The sequence below is a fragment of the Giraffa tippelskirchi genome, chromosome 6, assembly GCF_054371585.1.
Source record: "Giraffa tippelskirchi isolate mGirTip1 chromosome 6, T2T-mGirTip1v1.2.pri, whole genome shotgun sequence".
Taxonomy (NCBI): domain Eukaryota; kingdom Metazoa; phylum Chordata; class Mammalia; order Artiodactyla; family Giraffidae; genus Giraffa; species Giraffa tippelskirchi.
In genome coordinates this window covers 60,362,916-60,390,432 of record NC_137280.1, presented here as the reverse complement: position 1 = coordinate 60,390,432, position 27,517 = coordinate 60,362,916, and the positions used below count along the sequence as shown (strand labels likewise).

At 48.6% G+C, this 27,517-nt stretch overlaps 1 protein-coding gene and 1 long non-coding RNA gene across 5 annotated transcripts in view; one reads left to right on the top strand and one right to left on the bottom strand.

Moving 5' to 3' along the window:
• ZHX2 (zinc fingers and homeoboxes 2) overlaps positions 1-27,517 on the bottom strand; it is a 179,568-nt gene that overhangs the window by 131,327 nt on the left and 20,724 nt on the right. The window contains exon 2 of one of the 3 annotated variants that reach the window (XM_081498910.1): positions 19,807-20,002. The exons of the other annotated variants lie outside the window; for them this stretch is intronic. The gene's annotated coding sequence lies outside the window, so the exon portion shown is untranslated. The remainder of the gene's footprint in view (positions 1-19,806; positions 20,003-27,517) is intronic. 3 annotated transcript variants of the gene reach the window in all.
• Positions 11,715-14,068, top strand: LOC145509675 (uncharacterized). 2 transcript variants are annotated; one of them, XR_014056295.1, is made up of 4 exons: positions 11,715-11,911; positions 12,615-12,744; positions 12,852-13,195; positions 13,299-14,068. It is a non-coding gene; the product is annotated as an uncharacterized LOC145509675 (long non-coding RNA). The 2 variants fall into 2 exon arrangements; XR_014056294.1 differs by lacking the exon at positions 12,852-13,195.

The following is a 27,517-nucleotide window of genomic DNA, read 5'->3' as shown; positions in this document are numbered from 1 at the left end:
TCTCTACACACATACACACACACACACACCCACCCCAGGTATTCTCTCTCTCCCTTACAGCCACTCCTGAGAGGGTGTGTGTGTGTGTATCTTCCTTCTACACACACAATATACATATATAGGTATTCTCTCTCTCTCCAGTTCCTGAAAAAACAAGGATTCTGGCTTCATTCCTCCTGAGCCCCAGATCTGTGTTTCTGCCCTGAGGTGAGAGCCGCCCTCCTCACAGACAGACCTGGCGCCTGCTTCTCTGCGGTCCCTTATGTTCCCTGTGGGCTGCACCTCACTCTGCTCTCTGGATGGGAACCTTCTGGCTGCCCCCAGCGCCCTCCTGTGTTCCAGCTCTTTTCTCCCTCATCTTGTCTCTGTTCTTAATATCTTCCAGGGGCCTGCTGCTGCCATTTCTTGATCAATTACTCATGGAGTCTCTTTTTTTCCCCCTAAAGATTCTGGTTCTGAAATCAGAGCTGGATTACCCTGGGCCTCAGTTTTCTCATCTGTAAAACAGGGATATGTCAGTACTGACCTGCTTCCCAGAGCTGTGTGAGGATTAAAGGAGATGAAACAGGTAGAGCACCAGGCACAGTGCTTGGCTCCAAGAAAGCACACGTTACCAATTATTACCTTATCATTATCATCATTAATTAAAATAATGAGTAACAACCCTCTGTTATTCTAAAAAAACAGAGATTCTACCACAGCTTGCCATTCCTAAGTTCCTCCATCTCAACCTTCCTAATCTGCCCCTTGGAATCCTTTCCAACCCCACACCCTGATCTCCTGGTTATCTTTTCTTTTTGGTTTCTTTTTTGGACTTGAAAACAATAACAAATCTGGATGAAGAGTCAGGAGACCTGAATTCTTTCTAGTGAAAATGGCTGGTGACCCTGGGCAAGTCATAGTCTTTCTGGGTTCCATCTCTTTCACTTGCAAAAAAGAAGAGGTTGGACTGTGGTGTTGGAGAAGACTCTTGAGAGTCTCTTGGACTTCATGGAGGTCCAACCAGTCCATCCTAAAGGAGATCAGTCCTGGGTGTTCATTGGGAGGACTGATGTTGAAGCTGAAACTCCAATATTTTGGCCACCTGATGCGAAGAGCTGACTCATTTGAAAAGACGCTGATGCTGGGGAAGATTGAGGGCAGGAGGAGGAGGGGACGACAGAGGATGAGATGGTTGGATGGCATCACTGACTCAATGGACATGAGTTTGGGTAAACTCCTGGAGTTGGTGATGGATAGGGAGGCCTGGCGTGCTGCGGTTCATGGGGTTGCAGAGTCAGACACGACTGAGCGACTGAACTGAACTGGACCAGAATAGCATTTTCCCAAGCATGTTCTGGGCTTCCCTGGTGGCTCAGATGGTAAAGAATCTGCCTGCAAAGCAGGAGATCTGGGTTCAATCTCTGGGTCAGGAAGACCCCCTGGAGAAGGAAATGGCAACCCACTCCAGTATTCTTGCCTGGGAAATCCCATGGACAGAAGGGCCTGGTGGGCTACAGTCCATGGGGCTGTAAAGAGTCAGACACAACTGAGTGACTAACACTTTTTCAAGTATGTTCGGGAAGCTTCCAACACACTTGCTCCCCTACCTCGAGCTCTCTTGGCTCAGAGCAGGGCCATAAGTGACCAACCGAGCACCCAGCTCCACCTCACTTAGCTCACTGTCAGATCTGGATACTGTCTACACTGCCTGGAGCCTCAGCAGATGGTTCCAGGGCAGATCCAGCCCCTCTCATAAAAAGAGGTTTTGAATGGGCATAAATCTCAGCTCTCTCTGTAAGCGAGGAAAATGAACTGCCAGCTCTGCTGAAAAACTAGGACAAGGTTCTCTTTAGCAAGTCTCCAGGTACTGTTCAGGCAATCACTGGGTATCACGAGCCCTAAAATATGCCCCTGCCTGGTACAATGTCTCCTGATTAAGCTGGCTGCCAGGCCCTGGGTATTTCAGCCAGGGATGGTGAATTCTAAAACCACACAATTACTAGTAGTTTGGAAAAAACCTTTAGAAACACCATGCCAATCATTTAATTCATTTTCCAAGTCCTTTTTTAATGCAAAATATGCTAATATGTTGTTGGAGTGTCCAGCGGGAAACCTGCTACAAACTGGGGCCTCTCTTGCTTGGAGGTTAAGCGGAGGGCTGGTGGGAATGGAGTACATTTAGAAGAATGGCCCATTTTCCCTCCGGGGAAGAAAAGCGGCTGATGCCACTGGGCTCAAGTGTTTCTTTGTGCTCCCTTCAGCCGCAGAAGGTGTGATCACTCTCACAGCCACAGATTTGGGGCATAATGGGCTGCTTTTTTGCCTAAAGCCCAAGTTCTGCCCCTAGTAAGTAAGACGTGTCCTTGAGAAGTCTACTGGCTCCTCCTGGGGAGCAGGAGACAATGAGGGAGGAAATAAGGGATGAGAGAGAAATTTATGGCTTGAAGGAATAAATTAATTGAGGCCCGGAGGGGCTGCTGCAGCCTTTGAAAAATGACAGAAGCCAGCAAGACTCCATTTTCTCTCACTTTTACAAGGAAGGAGGATCAATCGCAAACCAGCGTCTCTAATCTTAGAGGTTTTAGGTGAATCAGCCGTTTACCAAACATTACATCTATTTTGCCAAAATCCATGGGCTTCTATGTACCTTCTTTTTCATAACTGATTCCATAATATCATTACAAGTTGCTGTTGTTGCTTATTTAGTGAGTGCATACTACTGGGTCGTATCTCTGTATACCCAGTGCTGTGTTGGTCTTGGGCTTCCCTGATGGCTCAGTGGATAAGGAATCTGCCTGCAGTGCAGGAGACACAGGAGACACAGGTTCAATCCCTGGGTCGGGGGGATCCCCTGGAGGAGAAAATGGCAACCCATTCCAGTATTCTTGCCTGCAAAAAACCCATGGACAGAGGAGCCTGGCAGGCTACAGTGAGGGTGGGGGTGGCACGCAGGAGTATAACATGGGGATCTAGCCCTTTATAGCTAGTGTTAACTGAGCCTCTGCTGTCTTCCAGGGACAAAGCCTTGATTGCAGTGACAGAAACACACATCCAGGCCCAAAGGAAGTGAGGCCGACATGGCAGCATCTCCCTTATCTGACTGGGAAAGTGGAACGCAGTCTATCGAGGCTCCAGCCCATGACTTGCAAACAGGTGGCTGGGACTGGATTTGGCCCTTAGATATATTTTCTTTGACTTTATTTTTTTTTTTTTTAAAGTCTTTATTTTTATTCCTTAAAAAACTGGGAATAGAACTGCCATATGACCCAGCAATCCCACTGCTGGGCATACACACCGAGGAAACCAGAATTGAAAGAGACGCGTGTACCCCAATGTTCATCGCAGAACTGTTTACGATAGCCAGGACATGGAAGCAACCTAGATGTCCATCAGCAGACGAATGGATAAGGAAGCTGTGGTACATATACACAATGGAATATTACTCAGCCATTAAAAAAAATACATTTGAATCGGTTCTACTGAGATGGATGAAACTGGAGCCCATTATACAGAGTGAAGTAAGCCAGAAAGAAAAACAACAATACAGTATACTAATGCATATATATATGGAATTTGAAAGATGGTAACGATAACCCTATATGCGAGACAGAATAAGAGACACAGATGCATAGAACAATTTTATGGACTCTGAGGGAGAAGGTGAGAGTGGGACGTTCTGGGAGAATAGCATTGAAACATGTATATTATCATATGTGAAACAGAACACCATTCCATGTTCGATGCATGAGACAAGGGCTCAGGGCCGGGGCAATGGGATGACCCAGAGGGATGGGATGGGGAGGGAGGTGGGTGGGGGGTCCAGGAAGGGAAACACATGTAAACCCATGGCTGATTCATGTCAATGTATGGCAAAAACTATTACAATATTGTAAAGTAATTAGCCCCCAACTAAAATAAATAAATTTATATATAAAAAAAAGTCTTTATTGAATTAATTACAATATTGCTTCTATTTTCTGGTTTTGGCCGTGACGCATGTGGGATCTTAGCACCCTGACTGGGGATTGAACCCACACCCCCTGCATTGGAAGGCGAAGTCCTAACCACTGGACCACCAGGGAAGTCCCTTCTTTGACTTTAAACAATGCTTTAAATATTTTCGGAGTATCTCATAAAAATCAAGGTTTCCAGGTCTTCTTGAAAAATTCAAAAGGTGTTCCCTGACCTCACTGAATCCATATCCTTGCATGGGAACACTCAGTGGGAACTCAGTGGCAAGTGTCCCTTTTAGACTGGGCATGGATGCTCTACTTTGCCAAATCGCCACCACTCCCTATTACACAACCCTGGCTAGCCTCCTGCATTCTATTCGCATGCCTGGCCTCTGTATGCATTTGGGTTTGCAAGCCTGACTTAGGACACGATCTTACTTGCAAATGAGGACTCTGAGGCTCAGAGAGATTAAGACAGGAGACTTACAGGTCTCTGTTGGACACCTGGGTCTGTGCTGTTTTTACTATGTCACACTGTGTGCCATCAGGGGCAACCTAGGGGTTGTTTTTAGTCATTAAATCATGTCTGACTCTTCGTGACCCAATGGGCTGTAGCTCGTCAGGCTCCTCTGTCCATGGGATTTCCCAGGCAAGAATATTGGAGTAGGTTGTCATTTCCTTCTCCAGGGGATCTTCCTGACTCAGGGATCGAACCTGTGTCTCCTGAATCTTCTGCATTGGTGGGCAGATTCCTTACTGCAGAGCCAGCAGGGAAGCCCAACCTGGGGGTACAAGATGCATTAAATAAATGAGGACCATCACAACTACCTTGAGGAGCAAATGAATGAATGATGGACCAGCCCAAACCATAGATGTGGGCGTGCAGGCTCCATGGTGGACAGGGGGCTAAAGAGGCTTTCCAATGTGAGTGGAATAAGAGCAGGCCTAGGAGAGCTCGGAAAAATAGTAAAGGGTTCCTGGCTGACTTGAGGGCCTGGAACCCCATTTATTTAATTTTTGTGGCTTATTAAATTGTGTTTTTACTGTAAAATAGGACATAGAAAAGTGTATAACATACAAATTATTTTCAACTGTTCATGATGATTTTTTTTTTCCTTTGGTTCTGTCTTCTTTCAAAAAGCCATCAAAGTTGCTTCAAAATCAGGGTTTTCTGTGCTTTTCAATCTGCACTCCCTGCAGAGTAAGAAACCACCCTACTTCTTCTAGCCTGATATGGTGTAGCTGAAATACTAGGGGGTGAGCAGGGAGACCTGGGGTTCAATCTCAACCGGGTGCATGGGAAGGTGGTTTGCCCTCTCTGACTGCAGATGGGGAAACAGGACCAGATCTTCACGAGGTGCCACTGTTCGAATGCTCTAGGATTTTGTGAGGCCAGGAGTGCTGGGGAGAGCGGAAGGCATCTACTAGGAGGTCCGGGAAAGGCAGGTCAGAGGTCCAATCACTTAGTGGCTCAGGCCAGAACCAGAACTGTCATTGTGGCTACATCAGAAACTCAAACCAGGTGCCAGAATCTGTCCTAAGCCCCTCCAGGTGACAAGATGTTGGTGAAAAGGGAACTTAGAGGTCATGGGCTTCGGGCCAGCTGAGTATGAGTAGTTTGGATGAGGGATGTGACCTGCCCAAGGTCTAACTCCGAGTATTAAACACAGCACCCCAGAGGCCTTTCCTGCAGCCTTTATTCCAAGCAAAGTCCAGAGGCCTGGAGATACAAATAGGAAGGTTTCTTGGGCCAGGCCTCTCATTCATGAAAGGGCACACACTTCAACTTTTCACAGTCCCTCTAAGACATGTATATGGCAATCTAAATTTGGGTGCTAGTGATAAAGAACTCATCTGCCAATGAAGAAGTAAGAGACTCTGGTTCGATCCCTAGGTCGGGAAGATCTCCTGGAGGAGGGCACAGAAACCCACTCCAGTATTCTTGCCTGCATATTCTTGCCTGGTGAATCTCACAAACAGAGGAGCCTGGCGGGCTACAGTCCACAGAGTTGCAAAGAGTCAGCTACAACTGAGGCACGCACACCCATAGAATACCCTGAATGAATGTATTCTAGATATAAACCTGCAGTAAGCTTGCAAGACAGTTTTATCGCATTGTATTTTAGATGTCGAAAGAGTTAATTTACTAGCTTAATTATTTTACAGATCTACAATGTCAGTTTGCATTTTGCATAATCACTTTGCATTTTTTTTCATATTTTAGTATGTGAGGAGTCTAAAAATGTGGATGTGGCCTGGGTCTCTCTTGATCTTGTTGAGGACTGATCCCATGGCAGAACTTGAACACCAGAACCTGAGGGGGAGGGCCCTTCATCACTGAATGGAAATGGGGGTGGGGAGGGTGCAGTAAAATAAATAAGGACCACTTCTGTGTCAGCCAAGGAGACCCACACTCCCTGTATGCTTTTGCAGTGCCAGGAATATGCCAAAGCTGGGCACAGAGATGGCCAGGCCCTGCCTGTGAAGCAGTCATGGCTTAGCCAGGCAGGCAGACACTGAAGGAGCTATAAAGTGATGTGACAAATACTATGACTGAGAGATGCTATGACCTAATCCTCAGTGCCTGTGAATATGTTACCTTACATAGCAAAGGGTCTTTGCAGATGTGATTAAGTTAAGGAAGTTGCCATGGAGAGATTATCCTGGCTTATCTGAATGGGCCCAATATAATCACAGAGGTCCTTAGAAGTGAAAGAGGGAGACCTTTCCCGGACCTCCTAGCAGATGCCTTCTGCTCTCCCCAGCACTCCTGGCCTCGCAGAATCCTAGAGCATTCGAACAGTGGCACCTCGTGAAGACCTGGTCCTGTCTTCCATTTCCATTCCCTGGTTGGCCGAGCGGCTAAAACGTGGGTTTGATCCCTGGTCAGGGAACTAAGACCCCGCATGCTGCAGAGCAACTAAGCCTGCACACCACAATCAGAGAGTCCACATGCTGCAACGATAGATTTGCATGATCCAGTGAAGATCCTGAGTGCAGCCAAATAAATTAATTAATTTTTTTTAAAAAGTGAAAGAGGAAGGAGGGTCAGGGTCAGGGCAATTCAGCTTGAGAAAGACTCAACTGGCCACTGCTGGCTTTGAAGATGGAGGAAGGGGCCATGAGCCAAGCAATACAGGCAGCTCTTGACTCTGGAAAAGACAAGGAATTGGATTCTCGCTCAGAACCTCCAGAAGGCAGAGTCCTGCCGACACCTTCACTTTAGCCCCGTGAGACCGATTTCAGACCTTTGACCTCCAGAACTGTCAGATAACAAGTGTGTATGTTGTTTTAAGCCCCCAAGTTTGTGGTAGTTTGTCACAGCAGCCCTGGGAGATGAACGCAGGAGAACAATGCAAGTAAGACAGGAGTCTTGGGGGACCAGTTTTGAATTGGAACCAACTGCCCTCTTGGAACCTCTGTTTCTCCCTCCAAAACACAGGGGCCCTGGGCAGACAGTCTCATGGTCTCTTCCATTTTTCAACACTTGGTGTTTTGATGGATAAAGGGAGCCACCACTGTACCAGATGGCTGGCAAGTGGCTGTGAGGGTTGACAGAAAATAGCATGTCCCAGAGTGTGTTTGGTGGAATTGAAGTCCTGTGGGCTGTGGATGAGGGTGAGTCAGAAAAGGGGGCTATTCATGTAGGAATCACCCCCCGAGCACTTCCCAGGCACTGCTCAAGGCATGGGGGAGTCAGTGGTGAACCAGGACAGGCAAGGTCCCTACCCTCACAGTGCTCAGAGCAGAGGAGTGAGTGAACTAGTGGACAAGCCAGTTTCCATTGGTCATCAGACCACAAAGGAAGTGAGGCCTGGGGATGAGAAGGAATGGGACCAGGAAGCTGGCTACTCTCAGTAGGGCTGGCCTCCCAGGGCCCAATGTGACTTGGTCCTAGGTGATGAGACGAGCTAGGCAATTAAAGAACAGGGGGAAGAAGTAGAAAAAAGTACTGAGCTGGGACTTCCCTGGTGGTCCAGTGGCTAAGACTCCATGCTCCTAAAACAGGGGGCCCAGGTTCGATCCCTGGTCAGGGAACCAGATCCCATGATTTAGGACACAATGTGTAACTAAGGGATTTTGCATGCTGCAACTAAGGAAAAGATCCTGTATGCTGCAGCTAAAAGAGATCTTGCATGCCTCAATGATCCCACGCAAAGATCCCACGTGCCGGTGCAGCCAAATAAATAAATAAAAATAAATATTAAAAAAAATACTGAGCTAAACAGAGTTAAACCGAATTCTACATGAAGGAGCCCTGAGGGTTTGAATACATTAATTGGTCCATGTGTGCGCTTGACACATTCTCTTATTGAACCAGGCAGTTTTCTGGGCACGAGGGACGCAGGCCTGAACAAAAACAGGCAAGCAAGAACGGGGAGAGGATTGCTTAGTGCGGGCGAAGACGGACTGCACAAAAGTAAACAGACACATGTAAAATCAGGATGGAAGAGGACTCTGAGGAACAGAGCAGGTAAGCAGGTGGAGGTCTGGAAAGACCCCTCAGAGGTGATGCTCTGTGACCCGAGTCCTCACACGCAGGAGAAATCCATGTGCAGCATTTCCCAAACTAACAGGAGAACGGAACCCTGTGTCATAGGGCATCTTGCAGGACTCCTGCTCCTCAGACAGGCTTTGAGAAATGCTGGCACAGAGAAAGCTGGAGGGTGATGCTGGCACCCACACAGGCTCCCAGGACTGAGGTGGGCATGTCAGGATGGAGGCTGTGAATCTCATGAAAACAAAGGAGGACACGTCACCTAGAAGTCCCCCCTCTGAAGGTGTATCAGAAAATGGGAGTGACCGGGAAGTCTCCACTGGACTTCTGGGTTTGGCAATTCTTGCACTCCCTCCTAAGTGGTGCTAGATCCCCTTTGGTGCTGCTAGACTAGAGACTAATTGAGAGCCCAAGATTAGACAACATGGCCTCCGTAGGCATGAGCAGGTGCTGTTTTTCACATGTCTCAGACAGCAGAGAATGGGAATCCTTTTCCCAGGATGTTATGTCCTAAAGAACATGTATTTGTTTTTACAGTGTGTCTGGGTGATGATGAGCAATGTGCCCATTTCCAGGGATCTTTACCCAAGTCCTTCTTCGGTCCTGATAAAGGCATACATTCTATACCCCAGGACCAGAAATAAGATCCGAGGTCCAACCAGGGCACATCCTAGCCTCATGGAAAGTTCATGTCCAGAAGGAGAGACTAGCACTGTCTGTCTGCAAAGAGCTGCAGGGAGCCGCCTTGAGAGTGAACACCATTGTCCCTGCGATGTCCTTTCCTGTCTGGAGCAGGCAGGCATCTGGACTTTCTCAGAGCTCACATCAGACGCGGTGCATTATGCATTCAAGTCCTGTGGGCAGGAAGCTCCCAGCAGCCGCCATCCTGCCCCGGCTCTGTTTCTGATAAGCTGGGCTCCGGATCTGCCAGAGGGCTGCTCCAAGAGGCCGCAGCACATGGCCTGACCTGGCAGGTGGAGATGCCACTCACCGTCCACGTTCCCTCGGCGACAGGTCAACGCAGAGACAGATGGGAGCAGCCCACCCACGAGAGCTACTGTCTCTTCCCAGCCTCTGCTTCCCTGAAGCTGTGAGACGGGCCAAGGACCAAGCCTGAGTCTGGTTCCTGTGTGGATGCCCTCCTCGCTCCTCGTCACCCAGCTGCCCATCATCTTTTCCATCTCAGCTCAGTGTAAACTTCCTCTGGGAAGCTGTCTAGATTGGATCAGATACCTCCCTTGCAGGTTCTTACAGCACGTCCTGCCTCTTTGATGAGTACCTGTGATGGCTTCAAACCACAGGTCTGGCACTGCCTGTGCCTTGAACAAATCCCATCATCTCCCCGGGGCCTCAGTTACTGAAGAAAGGGTGTTGATAAGATGCTCTCTGTGGTCCTTCCCAGTCCAAGGACTCTGGGATTTCCCTTCTCAAAACAAGAACCATGAGCACAGGATGTACCCAAGCAGAGGTCTTGGCCTTGGGGCATGACCTTGAAAAAATCCCTTTCCCTTGCTTCTGTTTACTCAGCACTAAAATGATCCAGGGAGCTGCAATGCTGGTTTCCAAACTTTTTAGGGCACGAAGTCCATTTTTTTAAAAATGTAATCTGATACCTAAAACAAGTAAAAGTGGAGCTGCTTGGATTAAAATAGGAGTGAGGGTCTGGGAGGCTCTTTCTGTTTTGGCCTCTGGGGCACCTCCCCCAACAGAGCTGCTGAAGCACAGCTTCAAAACCACTCCCTTAGATGGTCACTCCAAATCCAACCCAGGCAAGTTCCAATGTCCATCCACACCCACCTCACGTCTAATCGGGGCCTGTATTCTGTGGGGTCGGAGACTTCTTTTGAGAAGCATCCAAAAGATACAGAAGTTCACCTGCTCCTCCTTAATTTTGTGGTTTTTACATGCTTAATTTCAAACATTGCTCCATAGAGCACAAGAAATGAGGATTATAAAAGCAAGGAGATCAAACCAGTCAATCCAAAAGAAAATCAACCCTGACTCTTCATGGGAAGGACTGATGCTGAAGCTGAAGTTCCAATACTCTGGCCACCTGATGCAAGGAGCTGACTCATTGGAAAAGACCCTGATGCTGGGAAAGATTGAGGGCAGGAGGAGAAGGGGGTGAGAGGATGAGATGATTGGATGGCATAATCAACTCAATGGACAGGAGTTTGAGCTAACTCTGGGAGATAGTGAAGGACTGGTGTGCTGCAGTCCATGGGGTCACAAAGAGTTGGACACAACTGAGCGACTGAACAATAACAACAAAGGTAGGAGAGAAGGACTCTATCAATTAACCCATTTCCAAATCATCACTAGCGACACAAAAGCCACAAGTGTTGGAAGGAAGGATATGAGTGAGCATGGCCAGCCTGCCTGCTCACAAAGGAATCACCAACACCAATGGAGGCGTGCTCGCCCCTAACATGATTCCGGGCACATGTGTCCCCTCATGGCGCCCAGCAGAGCTCCTGTAGTCCCGACCACGGAGTGCCTACCACAGAAGGAGGGGCAATCATCAGGAGTCCTGGCCCCTAGGAGCACAGAGCCAAAGACACAGGCAAGGACTCTGCAGGCCCAGGTCGTCACTCCTTCAGAATTCGCTGAAACATCTCCCTCATCAGTCTTCCCCAGGTGTGAAGGACAAGGTGGCTTTCTGTAGCCAGGCCCCCACACTCCTTTACTTCTTTATTTTCCAGCACCTTCTAAATTCATCCCCCTCCTCGTGGTGAGCAAAACATGCCGAGGTCTGCAGAGAAGCAGTGAGCAACCCTGCTTCCTTGGCGTCACAGAGACACAAAAACCCACAGAGACACCCTCTGAGAGAAGGCTCAAGGGCTGGGCCTTTGTGGGCACCTGGCCGTGGGTGTTGATTTGGGGGCCAGAATGGCTGGCCCCCCAATGATGCCATCCAATCATCTCATCCAGAACCAGAGAGAAACCTATATTTTGAGGCAGCTGATTTTCACTATTAATCTTTTAGAGGCCCTAAAGCTTCTCTAAAACCACCTCCTGAAGTTAGACCTTCCCTTGGTCTTCCCTCAGTGCTTATTCGGTTTATGAAAATGCATTAAATCAGGAGTCATTCTGCTCCCCTCCCCACAAAAAACGTCCCACTCTCAGCTCCACCGTCTGGCTGGCGACGCTTCTCTTTATCAACTCCAAGACAGCAGCGGAACCTCCTGCATGATCAGGCATCTCCCCCTCCTCCCCACTCCCCGCCCCCCACCTGGCCTTGCTCCTTCCTCTTGAATTTAAACCTTCAGCCCTGCGGTGACAGACAGCAAGTTGGAAGGGGAAGGGAAGCAGTGCTATTTATAATCCGGTGGAGTTCACCCTCAGAACACGGCCATTTTTTTCCAGGCCACCTGCCAGAGCCCACATTCCCCGGACTCCATATATGGGCCTCCCCACAGGCCCCTGTGGCCACAGCCGCACCTCTGAGGGGACTGAGGCAGCCAGGCGAGCCAGGAAGGTAAGGCCGGATCTGCTTCTCCGGGGCCTGTGAGGAGGCCAAAGCCAGCAGGGCAGCCTGGCCTCCCCACGGCGGGGTGATCTGAGACAGGGGAGGAAAGAGTCAGGAAGCCTGGGGTACCAGCCTGCCTGAGCTTGGAGGGTGGCCGGCTTTCCCCCCAAGGCTTGAATAAGAATGGGGAGGGAAAAACGTATTCTCCCTATAAAACATTAGATCACCCCATAGTTTTGCCAAGTGGTTTTCAATTGTTTCCACTGCGATGTGACTGAGGTCTGTGGCGGCCTTGCCAGCCCCCGAGGACTCCAAAAGCTGGACTTACGGACACCCTTGGATGAGCAGATGGGAGGGGAAACCCAGGAAGGGTGGGCAGGCCTAGGCAAGGGTGCAGGGCTTGGCCAAGCTGATATTTTCTGCAGGCTCTCAGCTTTGATTAGCATATATTAAGGATACAAAAGGGAAAAGTGTCTGGCCTTTCTCGGGCATTTGGACACAAACACCCAACTGCCTTCGGGAAGCCAAGCATGGCAACAGCAAGATGGGCCTGAGCGGTTGAGCTGGCACTCTGGGCTCTTCTCATCTCGCTCCTTTCTGTGCTTGTGGGACCAGGCTGGGGCCACAGGCAGGTGGGGCATGGCCCCATGGGGCAGGAGGCCTGGGAACCCTCCTCTAAGTTCATGTGGGCAATTTTACTTCAATGTCTTAGAAAGCATCTCCAAACCTCCTCCAGAATGGTCTGCAGAGGACACAGCTGTACCAAATCAAGTTCAAGTCCTTCCTCTGAACAGCTTTCTGTGGTCATCTGGCTGTCTCTTCCTTAGGATGGAGAGCATCTGGTATTGTGATGAATGGTTATTGTTGATATGAACGGTTTGGCTTTATTGAGGGCTTATTCAACACCAACCATTTAACACACAGCATCTCATTTAATTCTCATTCCCAGGTGGTGCTGGTGGTAAAGAACCCACCAGCTGATGCTGGAGACAAAGGAAACGTGGGCTCGATCCCTGGGTCGGGAAGATCCCCTGGAGAAGGGAACGACAACCCACTTCAGTATTCTCGTCTGGAGAATGCCATGGACAGAGGAGCCTGGCGGGCTACAGTCCATAGGGTCACAAAGAGTCAGACACGACTGCAGTGACTTAGCACACACACATATCTCATTTAACTTCCAGAACGACCCTGGAAGAGGGTGTTGCTTCATCAGTGAGGAAACTGGGGAGCAGAGAGGTTAAGCTACATGTCCACCCTGACGTTGTCCAGCTCCTCACTTCCAGCCTCTCCACTGTACACAGTGCTTTCTATCACTCTTGCCTGCCGTCTTTGTTGCATTTTATCCTTGCAGGTGGAGGCCACTGTCTAAACTTTGTCTCCTCTTCTCCCCTCTCAGAGACAAATGAGACCCGCAGAAAATCTTTGTTCGCGAGGCAGTCCGTGGGCCAAGACATCCTTTACCTGTGAGCTCTTTTCACCCTGAGACGGATTCCTGAATCTCTTGACTCTGTGGCCTCTGTCACCCACCCCAAGGGGCCACACCATCCTGCCTCTGCGAAGGGCCCAGCCGTCCCTACCGTGCCTCTTTTGCCTGCGACAAATATGGAACTGGCACTTCAGCAGGGGAAAAGCAGCAGCAGGAGTTGATCAATTCCTAAGCAACGAAGATCCTGTTTTCATGCAAACGTCCTAGGCATTAAAACAAAAACAAATTCTTCCCGGGGCGCGTCCTGGATGCCAAGTCTTCTTGCAAGACACATTTTGAAGCAAGGTTTTGCGCCTGCGTGAGAGTCTAAGGGGGGCTGGGAGGAGAGCTGCATGCCAAGCGCTGTCTTGATATGCTTTCCTTTTAAACTTGCAGCCACTCCACCAGCTAGTCACAGCCAGATCCGAATTTGACAGATAAGGAAACAGAAATGAGGGAACGTGTCCAGGGTCAGTCAGCTGGTGAATAGCAGCCAGGGCACGTGACCAGGTCTGCCTGAAGCTATATTGTTTTGGACAGGGACACAGGTTATTCACTGTGACTGTATTCACCTTACAGAGATGTGGGGGATGACCACGAACATTTCAGATGACGATGGGCAGAATCTTTTTTTTTCCCCTTACTGTGCTTTTTCCATTACATAAATAAAAAGCGTGCTTTTCCCATCAAATAAAAAGAAAGGATGGTGCCTGGATACCATTTTTCTTCTTACAACAAACCAGTCGTTGATGTGAATCTGGATGAAATGTTAGAACTGACTAAATACTGTTGAGTCTGTGATGCCTACAGAGTGCTCAGGGCATCCTGACCACTCGGGCCATGTACGGTTTCAGTTCCTTGTTTCCGAGGTTAACAGTAGATAAAGAAAGGGTGACTGTGAGAGATGTCACAAAGCAAAGCAGGACCTTTAGATTAATGACAATAAGTGCCCCTGAGTTCTGAAGAGGTGGGGAATCACCGAGGGCTTCCTGGAGAAGGGATTTATTCCAACTCAGAGGTCTCCTAACAGATAGCTGTGACCTGGTCTTACAGGAGCTGGGTGCCCACCAACACCAGCACTACCACAACACTGCCAGGGTCACTGGGCTTGCCCAAGGGTTACAGCGCCCACGTGGCTTCTAGCCTCCAGCTGGCCCCAGCAGCTTTGTCCTTTAGGATCATGGAAGTTCAAAGGCAACACACATTGATAGGTTCAGGGCAGACTTCACGAGTCACTTTTGGTAAATAATCATACCACCAGGACTGCAGCTCTTTGGTACTGCCCAACCATCAGGCACCACCCCCTTCCTGCTGATGCTGTGCCTACAGCTCAAGATCCAGCCAAGACTACAGCTCAAACTTCTTTCCTCTTGCCTCTGAAACCCTCTGTGAGCCCCCCTTTCTCACATTGAGGAGGTGATCACCGGCTTCATCACGTGCCCAGAAGCAGCCAGGGAGATGGGATTGGGAGATACAGAGTGCAGCCTCCTTAAGGTAACCTGAAAGGGAATCCGGGGCAGGGAGGAGCTCCCTCCCAGTGCTACCACAGCAACTGGGACCAAGCCGGCGAAGGTCTGGTGCTGGGAACAGTGCGTAGGCAAGTCTGGCAAGAGAAAAGGGCCCACAAAGGGGCTTTGTGGAAGTTAAAAGTGACAAGAACCATCTGAGTGGAAAGAGCATGGACTTTGTGTACAAAAGACCTGGGCTGGCACCCAACACTGACTGTCCCTGCATCAGGGGTTGAGAGCACTACCCAGTATCCACGTTCTCCTTTTCCTACCAGGCAGCAGCTAGACTACATTTCCCAGACTTCCTTGCAGTGACAGGTGGTCACATGACAGTTTTCTGACCAGTGGAACTTGAGTAGAAGTGATGCAGCCCTGGCTCCTAAAAACCTCCCACTTGGGTTTCTCTCCTTTCTCCACCCACCCACTGAATGGAGAGAGCTCCCAGGACTAGAGGGAGACAGAGCCACAAGAGGGAAGGAGCCTGGGTCCCTGAATCACGGTCTGGAACACAGCTGCTGGACATACACATTGACTTGTGGTATGAGCAGAAATAGACTCCTAAGTTGTTACACTATTAAAATTTTGGGGGTGTTAGTTCAATCTGACTAATATAGACTTTCATTTACCACGTAACCTTTGGATGAGTTTCTTAACCTCTTTAAGCTTAGACTTCCTCATCTGCAAAATGAGAATTAAAAAAACCTTCCTAAGAATGACTGGATTTAGATTTGTAAAGTTCCCACAACCAAGGGTGCATCATGACTTTTGCAAGCCCTAGGCACTTTTGCCACTGTGTGTCCTTTCCTATGTTAAAAAAACTCAAAACCCATAAAAAATTAGGTTTTAATGTTACATTGATATAAAGACAAATACACTCCAGGCTGGATTAACTGTTATGTTTATTATTGTTTATTATTTTAATATTCAATTTTATATACATTATGTTCATTTTTTCTTCTAATTTTAAGAGAAGTTAAAATGAAACATTTTCTGGGGCCCTAAAAGTATTGTGGACCCTGGGCACCATGCCTATTGTGCCTAATGAAGAAACTGACCCTTCTTACTACAAAGCCTGGCTCCCAATGCATACAATAAATGATAACTATTATGGGTATTTAAAAAATAATAATAGGAAGATGGAGACATGAAATAGCCACAAATGGTTATGAAACCCTTTTCACACACCTCATTTCCTCCAGTGCTCACATCCTTTGTATGAGATGGTTTCATCTATATTTTCCAATGAAAAGAAGCGAGGCTCAAGGAGATTAAGTGCTATGCTCAAGAGGGGTAAGAACATCCAGCACTCTGCGCTTTCTGCCTGCTGGCTCATGCCAGGCACAATGCTGGACACCTGTCTTACTTTATCACTTTTAATTTTCACAGCCTTGTGATGGGATGGGGCTTCTGTCATCCCCATATTACAACCAAAAAAAGAAATCAACGTTGAGGACAAATGAGTGAGCTGGGAACTGAAGCCACTTCTGGTGCCATGTCTAATGCTCGTTCTACCAGCCGCCTTTCCATCTCTTGTGGCCTGAGCACTGATAAATGGCCTTGTCTGTGGAGGGTGTCAGCCACCCCAATACCTCCTTTCACGGCATGGAGAAGGACCTGCTCAGGGCTGACATCCAGATACATCATGCCAGGTTACACTTGGGCTTCCTCATTTTCTACCCAAATGCACTCCTTCAAAAGTCTAATTATAGTGACTTCTATTTTCTTGCTGTTATAACTGATTTCACTGATCCAAGGCTCCAAGTTGGCAGCCTTGGAGGTCTGAGCCAATGTGTCAATTATGCCAAGTAGGCTGTAAGCAAAAGTTGCAGGAAATCGAAGAGAGAAAAAAAAAATTAGTCACAGGCATATAGACGGTGGGGACCAATATGTGCTTTTCTACAACAGTTACATCAACACAAACTCCTAAATGTGGCAATGGTGTCGATCTCTCGCAAACCTAAGTTAGTAAAACCAACACAGCCAGCCAGATCCCAGGGAATGAAAACGATCTTTTTAGTAGTAACTCAAGCCTACAGACTGGTTTCTCTAATATTTTTTGAGTCTAAGGTGATGTCTCTAGGAATTTGCCATGGCTCTTTGTGCTTGTTTTCAGGAAGAAAGACAGGATGCAAGTCTGTCTTGTGTGAAGGACTCCCATAGCCTTAAGGGCGATGTTTTTTTGAGTGCGGTTGTTTAGCCAGCATTGAGTCATAGCTCAAACGTTGTCTCCAGATTTTGGTCCAAGTCTCTCTCCACCTACCTTATCAGTACTGTGACTAAGCAAATCGTTTCATCTTCCCCAGTTCATCTCAGCTTCCTCATCTATAAAACGGTGACAGCCTATAAACTTCGCAAGGCAGAATGATATAATGACCATGTGTGACAGTCTGTTGGAAACTGTAAGTGAGGCATAAGTGCTAGTCATCATCAGCATGATGAACAGAGCAGATATACTGAGTCCTGTTTTCAATCCACCGCAATGGTTTCTTTCTCTTCTCAAATGACTCTAAGTAGAAACAGTCATGCTTCAAGTCAGAGCAGGGATGGGAGACGGGATCTACTTGGGACTTCTTTCTTGAGGAGGGATTTGAAAGTCATCTTGAAATTAAGCTCTGAAAGTCCCTGTGTCTGACGTGAAGTCAGTGTGAGCACCATTCTGCCCTCTCTAAGCCCTGGCAAAGCAGCCATGGAAACAGCCCAGGAACCAAGAGATTTAAGGCAGCAAAGACCATCCCCAGCCGAGTCCAGGCGCAAGGTTAGACCTGGAGTAAGGCATTGCTTGTGGCTGTTGTTGTTTAGTCGCTAAGTCATGTCTGACTCTTTTGTTACCCCGTGGACTGTAGCCCGCGAGGCTCCTCTGTCCATGGGATTTTTCTGGCAAAAATACTGGAGTGACTTGCCATTTCCTCCTCCAGGGGATCTTCCTGACCCAGGGATCGAATCTGTTTCTCCTGCATTGGCAGGCAGATTCTTTACCACTGAGCCACCAGGGAAGCACCAAGGTACTGCTTGCCCACCAGCAAGTCAGTGTCAGGAATGTGAGAATGGCAAAGGATAAGGAAGCAAGATGATCCATTTGGCAAGAAAGAAGTCAGTCTTAAGCCTCCTGGTTCCCCTTTTGGATTGTCTCCGATGTATTAGTTTGTGGACGTCCCACTTTACATACAACACTGCAGGCTGAGCGCGATTCTACAGTGAGGTTTATTTCCCAGGGGAGAAGGGCTGTTATCCGCTCACTGACCTGACACCACTCTATCAATGATATGATAAGATGTTTCTACAGCCCTGCTTCCACTGCTGGTCACTCCCGGACCCGTTTCCCACCCAGACTCTGTGATGCCTCAGGGCTCCATCCCCTGTTCCCCTGCTGTTCTGTAAGTTGCTAGATTTGACTCCTTCTCCCTGTCCCTTGAGATCTTCTAGGGTACTATCACCCGATGTGTTCACTATCACTCCCAGCTTTGCATTATCTCTGACCACAGAGAAATGATAGTGACAGCTCCCTAGATGCTTGCAAGGTCTCAGGCTTGGGGCCCAGCCCTCTTTGGACCTATCTGAACCTGTTTAGTCCTCAAAAGAAGCCAACAAGGCAGGTGTTACTATCTCCCATTTTACAGACAGGGATATTGAGGTTTTCAAAGTGAAGGGTCCTTATGTGTTATTGTGAGCTTGTAAGCAGTAGCGTGAATTCAAAAGTCTAGACTGAATGGCTTCAAGGGCAAGCATTTAGGTCTTCATTTAAGCCATAGATAAACATGTGGACAGAATGGGGGTGAGTCAGAGACCCCAGGCTCACTCCCAGGAATCTTGGTCCAGGCAATTTCATTCAGGTCCATTGGCCTCCTTTGGGGTGGTCATTTAACCTGCAAACTTCTCCAAAGGAACTGTCCAACATTTCTCCAGCATGTTCCCAAGGAGGTCGCGAGTGGCATTCTCAAACATCTTAATGACAACCAGAGATGCCTAATTGTGGCTCCCCCCAACACACACCTACTGGCTAAAAAGCCATGAAAAAAACGTGAAGTTAATCAGCCTCTACCTGATCCAGGGAGTCCAGGAAGCTGGATTCCAGTGGGCACTGTTCTGCCCTCTCTGCTGCTGCTGTTTAGTTGCTAAGTCATGTCTGACTCTGCCACTCCATGGACTATAGCCCGCCAGGTTCCTCTGTCCATGGGATTTCCCAGGCAAGAATACTGGAGTGGGTTGTCATTTCCTTCTGCAGGGGATTTTCCTGACCTAGGGATCAAACACCCATCTCCTTCTTAACAGGCGGATTTCTTTACCACTAAGCCACCCGGGAAGCCCCTTTGCCCTTTCTAAGCCCTGGCAAAACAGCCTTGGAAACAGCCCAGGAACCAAGAGATTTAAAGCAGCTAAGATCACACTAGCTGAGTCCAGGTAGAAGGTCAGACCTGGAGTGACATTGCCCACCAGCAAGTCAGTGGCAGGGAGGTGAGACTGGCACAGGCTAAGGGAGCGAGGTGATCCATTTGACAAGAAGAGGTCTCAAGCTGGCAGCTTTGCCTTTCCCACTGTAAGTCTGGAGCCCTGGTGGCACTCTACAGAAACAGCAACCCCCACCGACCCTTCCTGAAGCATCCAGGCAATACTGACAGAGTACACAGAGTACACAGACATCAACAGCCTGCACTTATTAAGCTCTTACTATTTGTCAAGCATTGCGTGTGATGCTGATTTTCATGATCTCTTAAATGCTTTAAATTTATTTTTTTTGCAAAGAAATACATGCTCATGCTCAAGAAATCAAATAACTATAGAGGCTGATCATGAAAACCACCAGCTTATAATAAAAATTAGCCACCCCACAAAAGCAAATCTTTCTGTTTTCCAGTTCTTTTGGTGGTGACTTCTCTGAGTGCAGGGTTTCTCTTAACCTTCCAAAAGACTGATGATGCAGACAGAATTATTACCTCTCTTTACAGATGATGACAGGGTGGGGTAGCCTCCGGTGACACAGCTGGAAAGGGGTGGAGCCAGGAGTCAGACTCACATGTGCCTCCCTCCAGGGTCTGCTCTTAAAACTTGAGGCTCTCTGGCTGATACATCTGGAGCCGAGTAAAGGATGTGGCTCAGGTCATATGGGCCCAGGATGGCTCCTATGGTCACCTGTTGTCCAAAATCACATGTGGAGGACACAACTAAATGACATCATAGGATTACACACATGAGCTGTCTTTCTTCCTGGGAGGTCTGTTTTCAGCTCTAATTTCTAGTCTCTCTGGGCCTGTCCTCCTCCAGCCACTTCAGACATCTCTGCCCTTTCTGTTATGATACAATGGCCAATGTGACATCACAGGGCGAGTCTCTGGGACCGTTATATTCCTCTCCAGGAACCTCACATCTTCCTGTCTCTTATCCTAGAAGATAGTCTGTACAGCATTTATCACCATCTCCACTGGGACATTGCAAGAAAGAACAGTCCCTTCCAGATTTGAGGTTCATGAAGAAATGGCTTTCTTTGGTTTCATGCATTTGCAGTGCAAAGTGTGACAACATGGACAACATCTGTTGATAATATAGCTACTTGGTTAAGACCACCAACCCAGACTAGTCACATTCCAGTCTTAGTAACGGCACTTGCTCACTAGCTTTGGTAACCTGGCAAGTATTCCCTTCTCTGTAGCTGATTCTTCAACTATAAACCAGGAAGGAGTGTGGTGAGAATTATGGATTATGAATGATGAATGACAAGGGTTAACAGAGGACAGCTTTGAACTCTACTGACCAGAACCAGGGCTCCAGACATATTATTGTTATTTATCAGTACTGTTGTTGTTGCTGAGCACCTTGCAGTTTACCCAAGCTGTCAATACACATCGTATGGTGTCCTCGTATCTAAGAGGAGTAAGGGCAGAAATGATCATATCTCTTAAAAGTATAATTATTACTCAGGGAACTCAAGCCAGGCCTCTGTGACAACCTAGAGGGGCGAGATGGGGTAGGAGGTGGGAGGAAGGCTCAAGAGGGAGGGAACATATGTATACCTAAGGTTGATCCATGTTGATATATGGCAGAAACCAACACAATATTGTAAATATCCTTCAATTAAAAATAAGTAAACTAAAAAAAGTATAATTATTAGTCCCATTTTACAGATGAGTAAGTAGGAAAAAAAAGTAAGTGACCTGCCCAAGGGGACAGGATGGCTCAGAGTCAGACGCAGTCATGAAGACCCATTTAAACTTTCCTGCTAAGGCTGGGTATCTTTGGGTAAATCACTGTACCTCTCTAAGCCTCCTTTGTAAAGTAAGAGCTGAAGCCAAGGCCTCTTTACCACTCTCTAACAGAGAAGTGATCAGCACTGCAGTTGAAAGGTCTCCCAAGTTCCCAACGTCAGACTCTGGACTTGAATTAGGGGTCTTCCACTTACTACCTGGATGACTTTGGGCAAACTGTCTAGTCTCCTTGGTCCTCAGTTTCCTCATCTGCAAAATGGGGCTAATAACAGAACCCACTGCATAAGGTATTCATGGGAATTGGATGAGAAAACCCTGTTAACATCTCAGGAAAAGACCTGGCCTGTGGAAGCACGCGGTGAGTGTCAGCTGTTGTTCCTAAGCCTTGGGTGGCCATCCTGGCCGCCAACACCCTATCAACCCTATGCCATGTGTATTAGCACCACGACCTTGCTCCTAACCATGAGGTGCCTGCTGGGCAGGGCATCACCTGTGGTTTCCAGGTGGCCACAGGCAGGAGTGTTAAATTCTCAACCTAAATCCAAAAGCCACCTCCAAGTGCCTAACGTTTCAACTGGAATGGAAAAATCTACTTTCTGTTTCTGCCTATAAGATTGATGGTGGTGTTTTGCTTTCCTTCCCATACAGTCTGAAAATCCTGAATAAACGTCAAAAAGAATTCGCTGAGTCATCAGTATTTAAACTCTTAGGCGTGAACCATTTCCTACATTACCAGAAGTGTAAAGGGATGTTGTGCTAAGTCACTTTGTTCATGTCTGACTGTCTGCAACCCTCTGGACTGTGGCCCGCCAGGCTCCTCTGTCCATGGGGATTCTCCAGGCAGGAATACTGAAGTGGGTTGCCATGCCCTCCTTCAGGGGATCTCCCAACCCAGGGATCAAACCCACATCTCTTATGTCTCCTGCATTGGAAGGCGGGTTCTTTACCACTAGCACTACCTGGGAAGCCCTGCAAAGGGATACTACTTTCAATTATACTACTCAATAAATATGCTGTTTAGGGCCACATTGCTATTATTTGTAGTTAGCAGGGAGGTGGTTCATTTGTTCCACTGGAAAATATCTGAACCCCCCCTAGGGGCCAGGCACAGCCCCACACTTTGATGATCCAAACGACGACGACAATAATAGTGGTAGCACTAGCAATAGAACTCTCACTTACCAGTCACCTATTGAGTTGGATCACCTCCCTTTTCCCTGCAGATCCACTTTCCTCCCTTCTTCACCCTGCTCTGTGACCCCCGTGGACTGTTTCAGTGGAGTCCTTAACCACTATGTCCAGGTGAGTGGGGTCCCACTGTGGGATCCAGAAAAAAAAAATTCGTGCCTCAGTTTTCCCATCTGCCAATTGGGTCAAATAGTAACATTTACCCCATGACTGTGGCTTAAATGAATTAACATGTTTAGAACAGTGCTGGCCATAGTAAATGTTAGTTCTTACTAATCCTTATTATCTGGAGTAAGAACTGACATAGCCATTCTGTTCCAGCTACCCTACTCTTGAGCTCCAGAGGCCTCTTGCCCCATCAGGTGTAGGGGAGGCAGGGCTCTCACCTGTTGCTAGCCCAGGGCTTCCCCATGTCTTGTTGGCCCTGCGTAAGCCTGCCCACCTGCCTGTCAATAACCATTCATTAGCTCCCCTAACCTCCCCATTACCTGCTAGGACCCTAACTCAGACACTTGTACATACTGTGTTTTTGTTTTTTCAGTTTTTCAAGAATTTTCTCTAATGCTTATAAACACCTCCCTGCCTCCCGCTACCCTCCCCCCCAATGAAAGAAGCATTATTGTGCCCATTTTTAAGGATAGGAAAACTGAGGCTTAAAGTCCAACCCAAGTCCCACAGTTAGGAAGTAGTTGAGTTTCAACTTCAAGCTGTTTTCATGCCCAGGCCTGGCTTTAACGCCCAGTGTTAATGACACATGCATCCCTGACTTCCCCAAAGTTTACAGAGAAAAGGTGATGATAGTATTGCAGCGATGACTACTCTGATAGGAATAAGAACAGTAACCCTGACAAAGGGCCAAGGGCAACTGGGATTGGAGTTAGTCAGAGAGGGCTTCCCAGAGGAGGTGATATTAACCTGACTCATAAAGAGGTGGGGCGGGGGTGATTCCGGAGGGAGAAGAACTGGAAGGCATAAGGGTTCAGAGGGAGGACATTCAGCGAGGAGGAGCTTTATCAGGAGCTGCAAGCAGTTCCAAAGTCCTGAAGCAGAGAACTCGAGGGGGAGGTGAAGAAAGAGAGGGGTCTTTGTCCTGACGAGGAGGAGGTGTGACCCCTGAGCTGAGGAACTGGGACCTGAGACATTTTGGTGCTGATGCTTGGACAGGAAGTGCTCTGGTCCTCTGTCCATGATGGCCACCTCCATCAGAACAGAACGTCTTTCTATGTCAAACCTAGCCTGGAGCTCTGTATACAATATTATTATTATTTTATAGCACTCTTGTAAACATGTGTGTGTGCTTAGTCGCTCAGTCATGTCTGACTCTTTGCAACCCCACAGACTGTAGCCCGCCAGACTCCTCTGTCCATGGGATTCTCCAGCAAGAATACTGAAGTGGGTTGCCATGCCCTTCTCCAGGGGATCTTCCCAACCCATGGATCAAATCTGGGTCTCTTGCATTGCAGGCATTGTTTACTGTCTGAGCCACCAGGGAAGCCGCTGCATTCAATAGGTGCTCCATAAATGAGACTGAGAACTAAAAAAACAGAAAGAGAGTGGAGAGCTGTTCCTTTGAGCAGATGCTGCCCACACCCCGCCCATGTCCCCCTGTCCTTCCCACTTGAGTGCACCGCAGCCTTCCTTCCAACTGCCGACACCTGGGTTTCCTTGCTTGGGGTTTCTCTCTAGTTCCAGGCCCCCCTTGCTTCCTGATGGGCAGGCCTAAAGCACAGAAGAACTGGCTCCTTGGGGAGCACCCCACAGCCATGGCTGATGGAAGCTGGTGAGTAAATATTGCACAGGTCTCAGCCATCAGGTGGCCAGAGGTCCCTATGGGATGAAGTCCCAGTTGCTCTCAATAGTAACTTTCTTGAAAATGCTTCAGGTTCCTTCACTTCTCAGATAAACACCATACATCTAGATTTTTGTCTTGGGGGGGTGCTTCTAGGGAACCCAGACAAAGACAGTCCAATTCTTGGTTTCACAGAATGAAAGAGCACAGAATAAAGGGACTTCAGGGGTAACCTTTCAGGGGCAGGAAACAGAGTCAGTAGGTGGTTAATGGCAGACACAGGATCGATCTTTTGTGCAGGTTGTGTGCGCAAGAGAATTCAGGATCCTTTGTTCGAGCCTCAGCTCTGGATGCAGCATCGTGTGCTGGAAAGAATGTGGGCTTTCGAAAGAGGCATACCTGAGTTTAAGCCCAGGCTGGGCCACATGCGGGCAGGTGGCCCCTATCAGAAGTTATGCAGTGCCTCAGTTTGTTCATCTGGGAAATGGGGGCCACACTTCCTGTGCAAGGTTGTGATGATGTTCAAGTGTGAAATGTAAGTAAGACAACCTCATGGAGAGAAACTAGGTTCCTCTCTAGAGTCTTTTAAGGAACTGCTTACTCTATGTTTTAACTGCCATTCACATACCTCCAGTCTAGCAATGATACGGGCAACCCCGTGTCTTTGCATTTTTGTGCCTCCCAGGGGACTGGAGGTGCCTAAAAGATGGTGGGGTCACATTTTGCTCAACATTGCATTTCCTGTATATTTAGCACCATACCTGGCACAGAGCAAGCACTTCATGAATGTTTGTCGAACATTTATTTTTATTTGAAGGATAATTGCTTTACAGTACTGTGTTGGTTTCTACCAAACATCAGCATGAATCAGCCATAGGTTTACCCATGTCCCCTCCCACTTGAACATCCCTCCCACCTCCCTCCCCCCACCTTCTAGGTTGTTACTGAGCCCCAGTTTGGGTTCCCTGAGTCATACAGCAAATTCCTATTGGCTATCTATTTTACATATGGTAATGTATGTTTCTCAGGTGAATATAATGTGCTTCTGGGCTGTGCACCAGAGGGATCCAATGGAAAAAAAAAAAAAGTAAGATCATTTCATGATACAAATGAACTTATTTACAAAATAGAAACAGACTCACAGACCTAGAGAACAAACTTATGGTTGCCAGGGGGGAAAGAACGGGGGAAGAGATAGGGAGTTTGGGATGGACATGTGCACGCTGCTATATTTATTAATAAAGTGGATAACCAACAAGGACCTACTGTACAGCACAGGGAACTCTGCTCAATGTTATGTGGCAGCCTGGATGGGAGGGGGGTTTGGGGAGAATGAAAATGAAAGTGATAGTTGCTCAGTCGTGTTGACTCTTTGCGACTCCATGGACTGTAGCCTCCCGGGCTCTTCCTCCATGGAATTCTCTAGGCAAGAGTACCCAAGTGGGTTGTGGATACATGTGTATGTATGGCTGAGTCCCTTTGCTGCTCACCTGAAACTATCATAACACTGTGAATCGGCTACACGCCAATATAAAATAAAAAGTTGTTTTTTTTTAAAAAAGTAAGATCATTTTTTCAGAGAGTGAATAGGGCCGAGATGAAAATAAAACAGAGGATGTGATTTAGCCCATGGTCCTCAATAGAACGGGAAGAAAGGATGGGACAATTTTGCTCCCTTGAGACATCTGGCAACACCTGGAGATACTTTTGAAGGGAACTGGAGGGAAGGCGCTCCTAGTACCAACACCCTGTAACGCACAGGAGGAGGTCTGCGTGACAAAGACTTCGCCATCCCCAAGGGTCAACAGCGGCGAGGTGAAGAAATCCTGCTATGGGGGGACGATGGGGAGCAGAAACCACCTCCCTGTGGAGGTGACAGCAGAGTGAGTTCCAGCCCCAGTTCCCGGAGCTGGCCCGGAGGAGCACGGAGGTGCGCCCGGAGCCACTGTCACAGCCTCGCGCAGGAAGACGCCAGATGGTTAAACCGCCAAGTCTAGCTCACGCCCCCTGCGAGCTCTCGCACCTCTGCTCCGGGGGTCATTTGGGGGTTGTTTGCTGGGCTGGGCGGGGGAAGGGCGAGGGAAATCCGGTGGGGGCTTTTGCTTGGCTGCTTTCACTTTTAAGTCCCCAGAGCCCGGAGTCCCCACCCCCTTCCCAGGCTCAGAACCGGAAAGAAGGAAGCAGAGGGTGTTCGTTCAGGCGGACCACTCGGAAGCCCCCCACGTCCACCTGCGGGCTCCCTTCCTCCTCTCTCCGAAAGCATCTCCCGCGACCTTCCCCTGCTCCCCAAAAGCTCCAGCTGGTGGGCTGGGGGGAAGAGTTCTCTGGAGACATCCTGCCAACCTCCCGCAGCCCTGGAAGAAGTGATTTCCCAAGAGAAACAGGCATCAGGCTTCCACGGAGCCGTAAATAAACAGAGCATTCCAGAGGCCGAGGGCCGGGAGGGCAGCCGGGCCAGTTCCCCCCTTCACCCTCACTGAGCCGGCCCATTAACTTTTCCAGCAGGCGCTGGGCCCTGAGAGCATGCCAGCCCCCCACCCCACCCCCCTACCCCGTCCCACCAGCTGCCCCTTCTCTTTCCCTTTTCTCCCTTCTTCCCTGTATATCTGTCCCGGGCCCACTGCCTCGGGAGCTGCACACAGCGGCCTGCCTGCTCCACACACCCCGGGGGCTTCCCAAGGAAACGTCACACCAGTTCCGTGGGCAGTTTCTTAATGTGCAAGGCTTCCAGAAAGATCTGAGTCAACAGGCTCCGCTGAGGCAGCCAGGGTGGCAGCGGGCCTGTAGAAGCCCTGCCAGCCCGGAGCGGGCAGAGGGAACCCAAGCGACAGACCCCTGCGAGGAAAAGAGACCCTGAAGCTCTGAGGCCACGTCCTCTTGACAAGCAGGGATCCTGTGGCCAGAGAGAGAGCGGATGGCCCCTTCAGAGTCAGCAGGCAGCGCGGGACCCCAGGCCTCCGGACCCTCGCCTGTGTATGGAATTTCTTTCAGGACACATACTTGTGCCAGAAGAGTGGGAAAGTTCCACATCGACTCTTCCAAACGGAAAGACAGAGAAGGCTGGGAAGTGGCAGCCATCTTCCTCCAAGCGTGCCTCTGGGGTTTGGAGGCCGCGGCCGAACAGCTCTGCTCCCTCAGTCTGTAGAGTTCTCCTCTGAACTGAAAACACTGCCCTCGGTTCCCAGAGTCCCCAGACAGGAGCCCCGTGTCAAAAAACCTGCTCGTGAGGACAGCTGTCAGACCCAACTTCCGACACGCCATTTCACAAGAAGGAACATTATGGGGGAAACGTGCTGGAATACGTTTAATTAATTATTTTGCTAAAAATGATAATCTGCCCATGCTGCCCTGAGAGTTTTATTACAGACAGCCAGAATGAAGTAGGAAATTTGCAATAAGTAAACCCTCCCTGCAAACCCAGGTGCAGGAATTTTTCTACGTGTTGTTATTTTCAACCACCAATGTCTA